Here is a 14,578-nt window from a genome sequence, read left to right as displayed (position 1 = left end):
ACCACCATGCAACACCATAGCAATCACCTAGAATTGCATAGCAACACCATAGCAACCATCTAGCTATGCCTAGCAACCAGCTACTGAGACCATAGCAATGCCTTCAGACGCCATAGCAAACACCTTGCAGCACCTAGCAACCACTATACAACACCATAGCAACCACCTAGCAACACCATAGCAACCATGTAGCAACGCCTAGCAACCAGCTACCAACACCCTTGCAATGCCTAATAACAACATTGCAACCACCTAGCAATGCCTAGCGGCACTACAGCAACCGCCTAGCAGCCCCATAGCACCAAACTAGCAACATCATAGCAATCACCTAGCAGTGCACAGACCAGCCACTTTATTAGTAGCACAGGCTCTTCCTCGGTCAGCAGAATAGGCCCATCTCAAAATTTCTTCAGGAATTTTCGTTTCTAGTTATTATTTATTATTCTTCCGTGATTTTCGGCAATTAATGCGGGTCGTACCGTAGCGTGCAGCCAGGCAAGCTATATGTCAAAAGTGAGTCCTTCATAGTGTGAGGTGTGCTATTACTTTTCTGCGCAGAATATGTTACCATGGCGACGTTATTCACGTTAAAACACACTTAAAATCCCATAGGAATGCATTGAATGCTAACTTTTACCTAGCATTAGCCATGTGAATAGTAGTAAGGCGCATCTTTTTTAATGGGAGTGAATGGCCCATTGACTTCAATGCATTTCAGTCAAAGTTGTCCCACTCGGCCAGCGTTCATACCAGAGCAACAAGACTTGGTATTCAACCTTAGGCCTCATCACCCAACACCGCAAGTCCAACATCTTGACCCGCACTCGTCTTTCATCCCTCGTTCTCTCCCATTGACTTCAATGCATTTCAGTCATAGTTTTACCACTCGGCCAGCATTCATACCATAACAACAAGACTCGGTATTCAAGCTTAGGCCTCATCACCCAACACATTAAGACCACCATCTTGACCCGCACTCGTTTTTCATCCCTCGTTCTCTCCCATTGACTTCAATGCATTTCAGTCAAAGTTTTCCCACTGGGCCAGTGTTCATACCACAGCAACAAGGCTCGGAATTCAACCTTAGGCCTCATCACCCAACACCCCAAGTCCACCATCCTGACCCGCACTCGTCTTTCATCCCTCGTTCTCTCCCATTGACTTCAATGCATTTCTGTCAAAGTTTCATTATTTGGCCACTACTTCTGCCACAGCTACAAGACTGAATAATTAAATCAATAAGTAAAAGCAACAGCTCTTCCTCGGTCAGCAGAATAGGCCCATCTCAAAATTTCTTCAGGAATTTTCGTTTCTAGTTTATTATTTATTATTCTTCCGTAGATTTTCGGCAATTAATGCGGGTCGTACCGTAGCGTGCAGCCAGGCAAGCTATATGTCAAAAGTGAGTCCTTCATGGTGTGAGGTGTGCTATTACTTTTCTGCGCAGAATATGTTACCATGGCGACGTTATTCACGTTAAAACACACTAAAAATCCCATAGGAATGCATTAAATGCTAACTTTTACCTAGCATTAGCCTGACTAACCATGTGAATAGTAGTAAGGCGCATCTTTTTTCATGGGAGTGAATGGCCCATTGACTTCAATGCATTTCAGTCAAAGTTTTCCTACTCGGCCAGCGTTCATACCACAGCAACAAGACTCGATATTGAACCTTAGACCTCATCAGGCAACACCCCAAGTCCAACATCTTGACCCGCACTCGTCTTTCATCCCTCGTTCTCTCCCATTGACTTCAATGCATTTCAGTCAAAGTTTTCCTACTCGGCCAGCGTTCATACCACAGCAACAAGACTCGATATTGAACCTTAGACCTCATCAGGCAACACCCCAAGTCCAACATCTTGACCCGCACTCGTCTTTCATCCCTCGTTCTCTCCCATTGACTTCAATGCATTTCAGTCAAAGTTTTCCTACTCGGCCAGCGTTCATACCACAGCAACAAGACTCGATATTGAACCTTAGACCTCATCAGGCAACACCCCAAGTCCAACATCTTGACCCGCACTCGTCTTTCATCCCTCGTTCTCTCCCATTGACTTCAATGCATTTCAGTCAAAGTTTTCCTACTCGGCCAGCGTTCATACCACAGCAACAAGACTCGAAATTGAACCTTAGACCTCATCAGGCAACACCCCAAGTCCAACATCTTGACCCGCACTCGTCTTTCATCCCTCGTTCTCTCCCATTGACTTCAATGCATTTCAGTCAAAGTTTTCCAACTAGGCCAGCATTCATACCACAGCAACAAGACTCGGTATTCAACCTTAGGCCTCATCACCCAACACCCCAAGTCCACCATCTTGACCCGCACTCGTCTTTCATCCCTCGTTCTCTCCCATTGACTTCAATGCATTTCAGTCAAAGTTGTCCCACTCGGCCAGCGTTCATACGACAGCAACAAGACTCGGTATTCAACCTTAGGCCTCATCACCCAACACCCCAAGTCCAACATCTTGACCCGCACTCGTCTTTCATCCCTCGTTCTCTCCCATTGACTTCAATGCATTTCAGTCAAAGTTGTCCCACTCGGCCAGCGTTCATACCACAGCAACAAGACTAGGTATTCAACCTAAGGCCTCATCACCCAACACCCCAAGTCCACCATCTTGACCCGCACTCGTCTTTCTTCCCTCGTTCTCTCCCATTGGCTTCAATGCATTCCAGTCAAAGTTGTCCCACTCGGCCAGCGTTCATACCACAGCAATAACACTCGGTATTCAACTTCAGGCCTCATCACTCAACTCCTTAAGACCACCATCTTCACCCGCACTCGTCTTTCATCCCTCGTTCTCTCCCATTGACTTCAATGCATTTCAGTCAAAGTTTTCCCAATGGGCCAACGTTTATGTCACAGCAACAAGACTCGGTATACAACCTTAGGCCTCATCACCCAACACCACAAGTCCAACATCTTGCCCCGCACTCGTCTTTCATCCCTCGTTCTCTCCCATTGACTTCAATGCATTTCAATCAAAGTTTTGCCAATTAGCCAGTGTTAATGCCACAGCAACAAGACTTGGTATTCAACCTCAGGCCTCATCACCAAACACCTAGCAACTGCCTAGCAACCACCTAGCAACACCTTAGCAACTACCTACAATTTCATAGCAACACCTTAGCAACCATCTAGCGATGCCTAGCAACCAGCTACTAAGCCCATAGCAACACCTTCTGACAACATAGCAACCACCTAGCAACACCTTAGCAACCACCTAGAATTGCATAGCAACACCATAGCAACCATCTAGCTATGCTTAGCAACCAGCTACTGAGACCATAGCAACGCCTTCTGACATCATAGCAACCCGCTTGCAGCACCTAGCAACCACCTAGCAACACCTTAGCAACCACCTATAATTGCATAGCAACACCATAGCAACCATCTAGCTATGCCTAGCAACCAGCTACAGAGACCATAGCAACGCCTTCTGACATCATAGCAACCAGCTTGCAGCACCTAGCAACCACCTAGCAACACCTTAGCAACCACCTATAATTGCATAGCAACACCATAGCAACCATCTAGCTATGCCTAGCAACCACCAACTGAGACCATAGCAACGCCATCTGACATCATAGCAACCAACTTGCAGCACCAAGCAACCACCTAGCAACACCTTAGCAACCACCTATAATTGCATAGCAACACCATAGCAACCATCTAGCTATGCCTAGCAACCAGCTACTGAGACCATAGCAACGCCTTCTGACATCATAGCAACCCACTTGCTGCACCTAGTAACCACCTAGCAACTCCTTAGCAACCACCTAGAATTGCATAGCAACACCATAGCAACCATCTACCTATGCCTAGCAACCAGCTACTGAGACCATAGCAACGCCTTCTGACAACACAGCAACCACCTAGCAACACCTTAGCAACCACCTATAATTGCATAGCAACACCATAGCAACCACCTAGCTATGCCTAGCAACCAGCTACTGAGACCTTAGCAACGCCTTCTGACATCTTAGCAACCCACTTGCAGCACCTAGCAACCACCTAGCAACACCATAGCAACCACCTAGAATTGCATAGCAACACCATAGCAACCATCTAGCTATGCCTAGCAACCAGCTACTGAGACCATAGCAATGCCTTCTGACATCATAGCAACCCACTTGCAGCACCTAGCATCCACCTAGCAACACCTTAGCAACCACCTAGAATTGCATAGCAACACCATAGCAACCATCTAGCTATGCCTAGCAACCAGCTACTGAGACCATAGCAACGACTTCTGACATCATAGCAACCTGCTTGCAGCACCTAGCATCCACCTAGCAACACCTTAGCAACCACCTAAAATTGCATAGCAACACCATAGCAACCATCTAGCTATGCCTAGCAACCAGTTACTGAGACCATAGCAACGACTTCTGACATCATAGCAACCCACTTGCAGCACCTAGCATCCACCTAGCAACACCTTAGCAACCACCTATAATTGCATAGCAACACCATAGCAACCATCTAGCTATGCCTAGCAACCAGCTACTGAGACCATAGCAATGCCTTCTGACACCATTGCAAGCACCTTGCAACAGCTAGCAAGCACCTAGCAACACCATAGCAACCACCAAAAAATGCATAGCAACACCATAGCAACCATTTAGTTATGCCTAGCGACCAGCTACTGAGACCATAGCAACGCCTTCTGATGCCATAGCAAACACCTTGCAGCACCTAGCAACCACCATGCAAAACCATAGCAACCACCTATAATTGCATAGCAACAACATAGCAACCACGTAGCAATGCCTAGCAAACAGCTACCAACACACTTGCAATGCCTAATAACAACATTGCAACCACCTAGCAATGCCTAGCGGCACTTCAACAACCGCCTAGAAGCACCATAGCACCGAACTAGCAACATCATAGCTATCACCTAGCAGTGCACAGACCAGCCACTTTATTCGTAGCACAGGCTCTTCCTCGGTCAGCAGAATAGGCCCATCTCAAAATTTCTTCAGGAATTTTCGTTTCTAGTTTATTATTATTATTCTTCCGTGATTTTCGGCAATTAATGCGGGTCGTACCGTAGCGTGCAGCCAGGCAAGCTATATATCAAAAGTGAGTCCTTCATGGTGTGAGGTGTGCTATTACTTTTCTGCGCAGAATATGTTACCATGGCAACGTTATTCACATTAAAACACACTTAAAATCCCATAGGAATGCATTGAATGCTAACTTTTACCTAGCATTAGCCTGACTAACCATGTGAATAGTAGTAAGGCGCATCTTTTTTCATGGGAGTTAATGGCCCATTCACTTCCATGCATTTCAGTCAAAGTGGTCCCAATCGACCAGCGTTCATACCACAGCAACAAGACTCGGTATTCAACCTTAGGCCTCATTACCCAACACCCCAAGTCCACCATCTTGACCCGCACTCGTCTTTCATCCCTCGTTCTCTCCCATTGACTTCAATGCATTTCAGTCAAAGTTGTCCCACTCCGCCAGTGTTCATACCACAGCAACAGGACTCGGTATTCAACCTTAGGCCTCATCACCCAACACCCCAAGTCCACCATCTTGACCCGCACTCGTCTTTCATCCCTCGTTCTCTCACATTGACTTCAATGCATTTCAGTCAATGTTTTCCTACTCGGCCAGTGTTCATACCACAGCAACAAGACTCGGTATTAAACCTTAGGCCTCATCATCCAACACCACAAGTCCAACATCTTGACCCGCACTCGTCTTTCATCCCTCGTTCTCTCCCATTGACTTCAATGCATTTCAATCAAAGTTTTGCCACTTGGCCAGTGTTAATGCCACAGCAACAAGACTTGGTATTACACCTCAGGCATCATCACCAAACACATAGCAACTGCCTAGCAACCACCTAGCAACACCTTAGCAACTACCTACAATTTCATAGCAACACCTTAGCAACCATCTAGCTATGCCTAGCAACCAGCTACTGAGAACATAGCAACGCATTCTGACATCATAGCAACCCACTTGCAGCACCTAGCAACCACCTAGCAACACCTTAGCAACCACCTAGAATTGCATAGCAACACCATAGCAACCATCTAGCTATGCCTAGCATCCAGCTACTGAGACCTTAGCAACGCCTTCTGACATCATAGCAACCCACTTGCAACACCTAGCAACCACCTAGCAACACCTTAGCAACCACCTAGAATTGCATAGCAACACCATAGCAACCATCTAGCTATGCCTAGCAACCAGCTACTGAGACCATAGCAACGCCTTCTGACAACATAGCAACCACCTAGCAACACCTTAGCAACCATCTTTAATTGCATAGCAACACCATAGCAACCATCTAGATATGCCTAGCAACCAGCTACTGAGACCATAGCAACGCCTTCTGACATCATAGCAACCCACTTGCAGCACCTAGCAACCACCTAGCAACACCTTAGCAACCACCTAGAATTGCATAGCAACACCATAGCAACCATCTAGCTATGCCTAGCAACCAGCTACTGAGACCATAGCAACGCCTTCTGACATCATAGCAGCCCGCTTGCAGCACCTAGCAACCACCTAGCAACACCTTAGCAACCACCTAGAATTGCATAGCAACACCATAGCAACCATCTAGCTATGCCTAGCAACCAGCTACTGAGACCATAGTAATGCCTTCTGACAACATAGCAACCCACTTGCAGCACCTAGCAACCATCTAGCAACACCTTAGCAACCAGATATAATTGCATAGCAACACCGTAGCAACCATCTAGCTATGCCTAGCAACCAGCTACTGAGACCATAGCAACGCCTTCTGACAACATAGCAATCCACTTGCAGCACCTAGCAACTCCTTAGCAACCACCTAGAATTGCATAGCAACACCATAGCAACCATCTAGCTATGCCTAGCAACCAGCTACTGAGACCATAGCAATGCCTTCTGACATCATAGCAACCCACTTGCAGCACCTAGCAACCACCTAGCAACACCTTAGCAACCACCTAGAATTGCATAGCAACACCATAGCAACCACCTAGCTATGCCTAGCAACCACCTAGCAACCAGCTACTGAGACCATAGCAACGCCTTTTGACACCATAGCAACCACCTAGCAACACCATAGCAACCACCGATAATTGCATGGCAACACCATAGCAACCATCTAGCTATGCCTAGCAACCAGCTACTAAGACCATAGCAACGCCTTCTGACATCATAGCAACCACCTTGCAGCAGCTAGCAACCACCTAGCAACATCATTGCAACCACCAATAAATGAATAGCAACACCATAGCAACCATCTAGCTATGCCTAGCAACCAGCTACTGAGACCATAGCAACGCCTTCTGACATCATAGCAACCAGCTTGCAGCACCTAGCAACCACCTAGCAACATCTGAGCAACCACCGAGAATTGCATAGCAACACCATAGCAACCACCTGGCTATGCCTAGCAACCAGCTACTGAGACCATAGCAACGCCTTCTGACATCTTAGCAACCCACTTGCAGCACCTAGCAACCACCAAGCAACACCTTAGCAACCACCTAGAATTGCATAGCAACACCTTAGCAACCATCTAGCTATGCCTAGCAACCAGCTACTGAGACCATAGCAACACCTTCTGACAACATAGCAACCACCTAGAATTGCATAGCAACACCATAGCAACCATCTAGCTATGCCTAGCAACCAGCTACTGAGACCATAGCAACGCCTTCTGACATCATAGCAACCCATTTCCAGCACCTAGCAACCACCTAGCAACACCTTAGCAACCACCTAAAATTGCATAGCAACACCATAGCAACCATCTAGCTATGCCTAGCAACCAGCTACTGAGACCATAGCAACGCCTTCTGACATCATAGCAACCAGCTTACAGCACCTAGCAACCACCTAGCAACACCTTAGCAACCACCTAGAATTGCATAGCAACACCATAGCAACCATCTAGTTATGGGCCTATTCATGTAATGAAAGGCCCATATTGTTCTTCACCTAGTAAACTACATTTTGCCAATTTGCGCTGAGCCCGTGAAAGGCACGGAGCTCACTTTCGTGCCAAATCGTACGGCTTACTTAGCTGCACGGATTGACATATCGTTTGTCTCCGTACTGCTTTCGGATTGCGTGCAATTGCCTCTCAAAGTCGAAAAAAAAACTTTATTATTATTATTATTATTATTATTCTTCCGTGATTTTCGGCAATTAATGCGGGTCGTGCCGTAGCGTGCAGCCAGGCAAGCTATATATCAAAAGTGAGTCCTTCATGGTGTGAGGTGTGCTATTACTTTTCTGCGCAGAATATGTTACCATGGCGACGTTATTCACGTTAAAACACAATAAAAATCCCATAGGAATGCATTAAATGCTAACTTTTACCTAGCATTAGCCATGTGAATAGTAGTAAGGCGCATCTTTTTTCATGGGAGTGTATGGCCCATTGGCTTCAATGCATTTCAGTCAAAGTTGTCCCACTCGGCCAGCGTTCATACCAGAGCAACAAGACTTGGTATTCAACCTTAGGCCTCATCACCCAACACCCCAAGTCCAACATCTTGACCCGCACTCGTCTTTCATCCCTCGTTCTCTCCCATTGACTTCAATGCATTTCAGTCAAAGTTTTCACACTGGGCCAGCGTTCATACCACAGCAACAAGACTCGGTATTCAACCTTAGGCCTCATCACCCAAGACCCCAAGTCCACCATCTTGACCCGCACTCGTCTTTCATCCCTCGTTCTCTCCCATTGACTTCAATGCATTTCAGTCAAAGTTGTCCCACTGGGCCAGCGTTCATACCACAGCAACAAGACTCGGTATTCAACCTTAGGCCTCATCACACAACACCTTAAGACCACCATCCTGACCCGTACTCGTCTTTCATCCCTCGTTCTCTCCTATTGACATCAATGCATTTCTGTCAAAGTTTCCCTATTTGTCCACTGCTCCTCTCACTGCTACAAGACTAAATAATTAAATCAATAAGTAAAGGCACCTGCTCTTCCTCGGTCAGCAGAATAGGCCCATCTCAAAATTTCTTCAGGAATTTTCGTTTCTAGTTATTATTTATTATTCTTCCGTGATTTTCGGCAATTAATGCGGGTCGTACCGTACCGTGCAGCCAGGCAATCTATATATCAAAAGTGAGTCCTTGGTTGTGTGAGGTGTGCTATTACTTTTCTGTGCAGAATATGTTACCATGGCGACGTTATTCACGTTAAAACACACTTAAAATCCCATAGGAATGCATTGAATGCTAACTTTTACCTAGCATTAGCCAGACTAACCATGTGAATAGTAGTAAGGCGCATCTTTTTACATGGGAGTGAATGGCCCATTGGCTTCAATGCATTCCAGTCAAAGTTGTCCCACTCGGCCAGCGTTCATACCACAGCAACAAGACTCGGTATTCAACCTTAGGCCTCATCACCCAACACCCCAAGTCCAACATCTTGACCCGCACTCGTCTTTCATCCCTCGTTCTCTCCCATTGACTTCAATGCATTTCAGTCAAAGTTGTCCCACTCGGCCAGCGTTCATACCACAGCAACAAGACTCGGTATTCAACCTCAGGCCTCATCACCCAACACCCCAAGTCCAACATCTTGACCCGCACTCGTCTTTCATCCCTCGTTCTCTCCCATTGACTTCAATGCATTTCAGTCAAAGTTGTCCCACTCGGCCAGCATTCATACCACAGCAACAAGACTCGGTATTCAACCTCAGGCCTCATCACCCAACACCCCAAGTCCAACATCTTGACCCGCACTCGTCTTTCATCCCTCGTTCTCTCCCATTGACTTCAATGCATTTCAGTCAAAGTTGTCCCACTCGGCCAGCATTCATACCACAGCAACAAGACTCGGTATTCAACCTCAGGCCTCATCACCCAACACCCCAAGTCCAACATCTTGACCCGCACTCGTCTTTCATCCCTCGTTCTCTCCCATTGACTTCAATGCATTTCAGTCAAAGTTGTCCCACTCGGCCAGCGTTCATACCACAGCAACAAGACTTGGTATTCAACCTCAGTCCTCATCACCAAACACCTAGCAACTGCCTAGCAACCACCTAGCAACACCTTAGCAACTACCTAGAATTGCATAGCAACACCATAGCAACCATCTAGCTATGCGTAGCAACCAGCTACTGAGACCATAGCAACGCCTTCTGACATCATAGCAACCCACTTGCAGCACCTAGCAACCACCTAGCAACTCCTTAGCAACCACCTAGAATTGCATAGCAACACCATAGCAACCATCTAGCTATGCCTAGCAACCAGCTACTGAGACCATAGCAACGCCTTCTGACATCATAGCAACCCACTTGCAGCACCTAGCAACCACCTAGCAACACCTTAGCAACCACCTAGAATTGCATAGCAACACCATAGCAACCATCTAGCTATGCCTAGCAACCAGCTACTGAGACCATAGCAACGCCTTCTGACATCATAGCAACCCACTTGCAGCACCTAGCAACCACCTAGCAACACCTTAGCAACCACCTAGAATTGCATAGCAACACCATAGCAACCATCTAGCTATGCCTAGCAACCAGCTACTGAGACCATAGCAACGCCTTCTGACATCATAGCAACCCACTTGCAGCACCTAGCAACCACCTAGCAGCACCATAGCAACCACCAAAACATGCATAGCAACACCATAGCAACCATCGAGCTATGCCTAGCAACCAGCTACTGAGACCATAGCAACGCCTTCTGACATCATAGCAACCCACTTGCAGCACCTAGCAACCACCTAGCAACACCTTAGCAACCATCTATAATTGCATAGCAACACCATAGCAACCATCTAGTTATTATTTATTATTCTTCCGTGATTTTCGGCAATTAATGCGGGTCGTACCGTAGCGTGCAGCCAGGCAAGCTATATGTCAAAAGTGAGTCCTTCATGGTGTGAGGTGTGCTATTACTTTTCTGCGCAGAATATGTTACCATGGTGACGTTATTCACGTTAAAACACACTTAAAATCCCATAGGAATGCATTGAATGCTAACTTTTACCTAGCATTAGCCATGTGAATAGTAGTAAGGCGCATCATTTTTAATGGGAGTGAATGGCCCATTGGCTTCAATGCATTTTAGTCAAAGTTGTCCCACTCGGCCAGCGTTCATACCACAGCAACAAGACTCTGTATTCAACCTTAGGCCTCATCACCCAACACCCCAAGTCCAACATCTTGCCCCGCACTCGTCTTTCATCCCTCGTTCTCTCCCATTGACTTCAATGCATTTCTGTCAAAGTTTCCCTATTTGTCCACTGCTCCTGTCACTGCTACAAGACTAAATAATTAAATCAATAAGTAAAGGCACCTGCTCTTCCTCGGTCAGCAGAATAGGCCCATCTCAAAATTTCTTCAGGAATTTTCGTTTCTAGTTATTATTATTATTATTCTTCCGTCATTTTCGGCAATTAATGCGGGTCGTACCGTAGCGTGCAGCCAGGCAATCTATATATCAAAAGTGAGTCCTTGGTTGTCTGAGGTGTGCTATTACTTTTCTGCGCAGAATATGTTACCATGGCGACGTTATTCACGTTAAAACACACTAAAAATCCCATAGGAATGCATTAAATGCTAACTTTTACCTAGCATTAGCCATGTGAATAGTAGTAAGGCGAATCTTTTTTCATGGGAGTGAATGGCCCATTGACTTCAATGCATTTCAGTCAAAGTTGTCCCACTCGGCCAGCGTTCATACCACAGCAACAAGACTCGGTATTCAACCTTAGGCCTCATCACCCATCACCCCAAGTCCAACATCTTGACCCGCACTCGTCTTTCATCCCTCGTTCTCTCCCATTGACTTCAATGCATTTCATTCAAAGTTGCCCAACTCCGCCAGTGTTCATACCACAGCAACAAGGCTCGGTATTCAACCTTAGGCCTCATCACCCAACACCCCAAGTCCAACATCTTGACCCGCACTCGTCTTTCATCCCTCGTTCTCTCCCATTGACTTCAATGCATTTCAGTCAAAGTTGTCCCACTCGGCCAGCGTTCATACCAGAGCAACAAGACTTGTTATTCAACCTTAGGCCTCATCACCCAACACCCCAAGTCCAACATCTTGACCCGCACTCGTCTTTCATCCCTCGTTCTCTCCCATTGACTTCAATGCATTTCAGTCATAGTTTTACCACTCGGCCAGCATTCATACCATAACAACAAGACTCGGTATTCAAGCTTAGGCCTCATCACCCAACACATTAAGACCACCATCTTGACCCGCACTCGTTTTTCATCCCTCGTTCTCTCCCATTGACTTCAATGCATTTCAGTCAAAGTTTTCCCACTGGGCCAGTGTTCATACCACAGCAACAAGGCTCGGTATTATACCGTACGCCTCATCACTCAACACCGCAAGTCCAACATCTTGACCCGCACTCGTCTTTCATCCCTCGTTCTCTCCCATTGACTTCAATGCATTTCAGTCAATGTTTTCCCACTCGGCCAGTATTCATACCACAGCAACAAGACTCGGTATTCAACCTTAGGCCTCATCACCCAACACCCCAAGTCCAACATCTTGCCCCGCACTCGTCTTTCATCCCTCGTTCTCTCCCATTGACTTCAATGCATTTCTGTCAAAGTTTCATTATTTGGCCACTACTTCTGCCACAGCTACAAGACTGAATAATTAAATCAATAAGTAAAAGCACCAGCTCTTCCTCGGTCGGCAGAATAGGCCCATCTCAAAATTTCTTCAGGAATTTTCGTTTCTAGTTATGGGCCTATTCATGTAATGAAAGGCCCATATTGTTCTTCACCTAGTAAACTACATTTTGCCAATTTGCGCTGAGCCCGTGAAAGGCACGGAGCTCATTTTGGTGCCAAATCGTAGGGCCTGCTTAGCTGGACGGATTGACATATCTTTTGTCTCTGTACTCCTTACGGATTGCGTGCAATCGCCTCTCAAACACGAAAAAAAAACTTTATTATTATTATTCTTCCGTGATTTTCGGCAATTAATGCGGGTCGTACCGTAGCATGCAGCCAGGTAATCTATATATCAAAAGTGAGTCCTTCATGGTGTGAGGTGTGCTATTACTTTTCTGCGCAGAATATGTTACCATGGTGACGTTATTCATGTTAAAACACACTAAAAATCCCATAGTAATGCATTGAATGCTAACTTTTACCTAGCATTAGCCTATACCTAACTAACCATGTCAATAGTAGTAAGGATCGTCTTATTTCATGGCAGTGAATGGCCCATTGACTTCAATGCATTTCAGTCAAAGTTGTCCCACTCGGCCAGCGTTCATACCACAGCAACAAGACTCGGTATTCAACCTTAGGCCTCATCACCCAACACCCCAAGTCCAACATCTTGACCCGCACTCATTTTTCATCCCTCGTTCTCTCCCATTGACTTCAATGCATTTCAGTCAAAGTTTTCCTACTCGGCCAGCGTTCATACCACAGCAACAAGACTCGATATTCAACCTTAGGCCTCATCACCCAACAACCCAAGACCACCATCCTGACCCGCACTCGTCTTTCATCCCTCGTTCTCTCCCATTGACTTCAATGCATTTCAGTCTAAGTTGTCCCACTCGGACAGCGTTCATACCACAGCAACAACACTCGGTATTCAACCTTAGGCCTCATCACCCAACACCCCAAGTCCAACATCTTGCCCCGCACTCGTCTTTCATCCCTCGTTCTCTCCCATTGACTTCAATGCATTTCAGTCAAAGTTGTCCCACTCGGCCAGCGTTCATACCACAGCAACAAGACTCAGTATTCAATCTTAGGCCTCATCACCCAACACCCCAAGTGTACCATCTTGACCCGCACTCGCCTTTCATCCCTCGTTCTCTCCCATTGACTTCAATGTATTTCAATCAAAGTTTTGCCACTTGGCCAGTGTTAATGCCACAGCAACAAGACTTGGTATTACACCTCAGACCTCACCATCAAACACATAGCAACTGCCTAGCAACCACCTAGCAACACCTTAGCAACTACCTACAATTTCATAGCAACACCTTAGCAACCATCTAGCTATGCCTAGCAACCAGCTACTGAGCCCATAGCAACACCTTCTGACAACATAGCAACCACCTAGCAACACCTTAGCAACCACCTAGAATTGCATAGCAACACCATAGCAACCATCTAGCTATGCCTAGCAACCAGCTACTGAGACCATAGCAACTCCATCTGACATCATAGCAACCCACTTGCAGCACCTAGCAACCACCTAGCAACACCTTAGCAACCACCAATAATTCCATAGCAACACCATAGCAACCATCTAGCTATGCCTGGCAACCAGCTACTGAGCCCATAGCAACACCTTCTGACAACATAGCAACCACCTAGCAACACCTTAGCAACCACCTATAATTCCAAAGCAACACCATAGCAACCATCTAGGTATGCCTAGCAACCAGCTACTTAGACCTTAGCAACACCTTCTGAGGCCATAGCAACCACCTTTCAGCAGCTAGTAACCACCTAGCAACACCATAGCAACCACCAAAAAATGCATAGCAACACCATACCAACCATTTAGCTATGCCTAGCAACCAGCTGCTGAGACCATAGCAAGGCCTTCTGAT

Source organism: Paramormyrops kingsleyae, chromosome 1, assembly GCF_048594095.1.
Source record: "Paramormyrops kingsleyae isolate MSU_618 chromosome 1, PKINGS_0.4, whole genome shotgun sequence".
NCBI classification, from domain to species: Eukaryota; Metazoa; Chordata; class Actinopteri; order Osteoglossiformes; family Mormyridae; genus Paramormyrops; species Paramormyrops kingsleyae.
The sequence above is the reverse complement of the archived record's forward strand: the minus strand, read 5'-3'. Positions refer to the sequence as shown.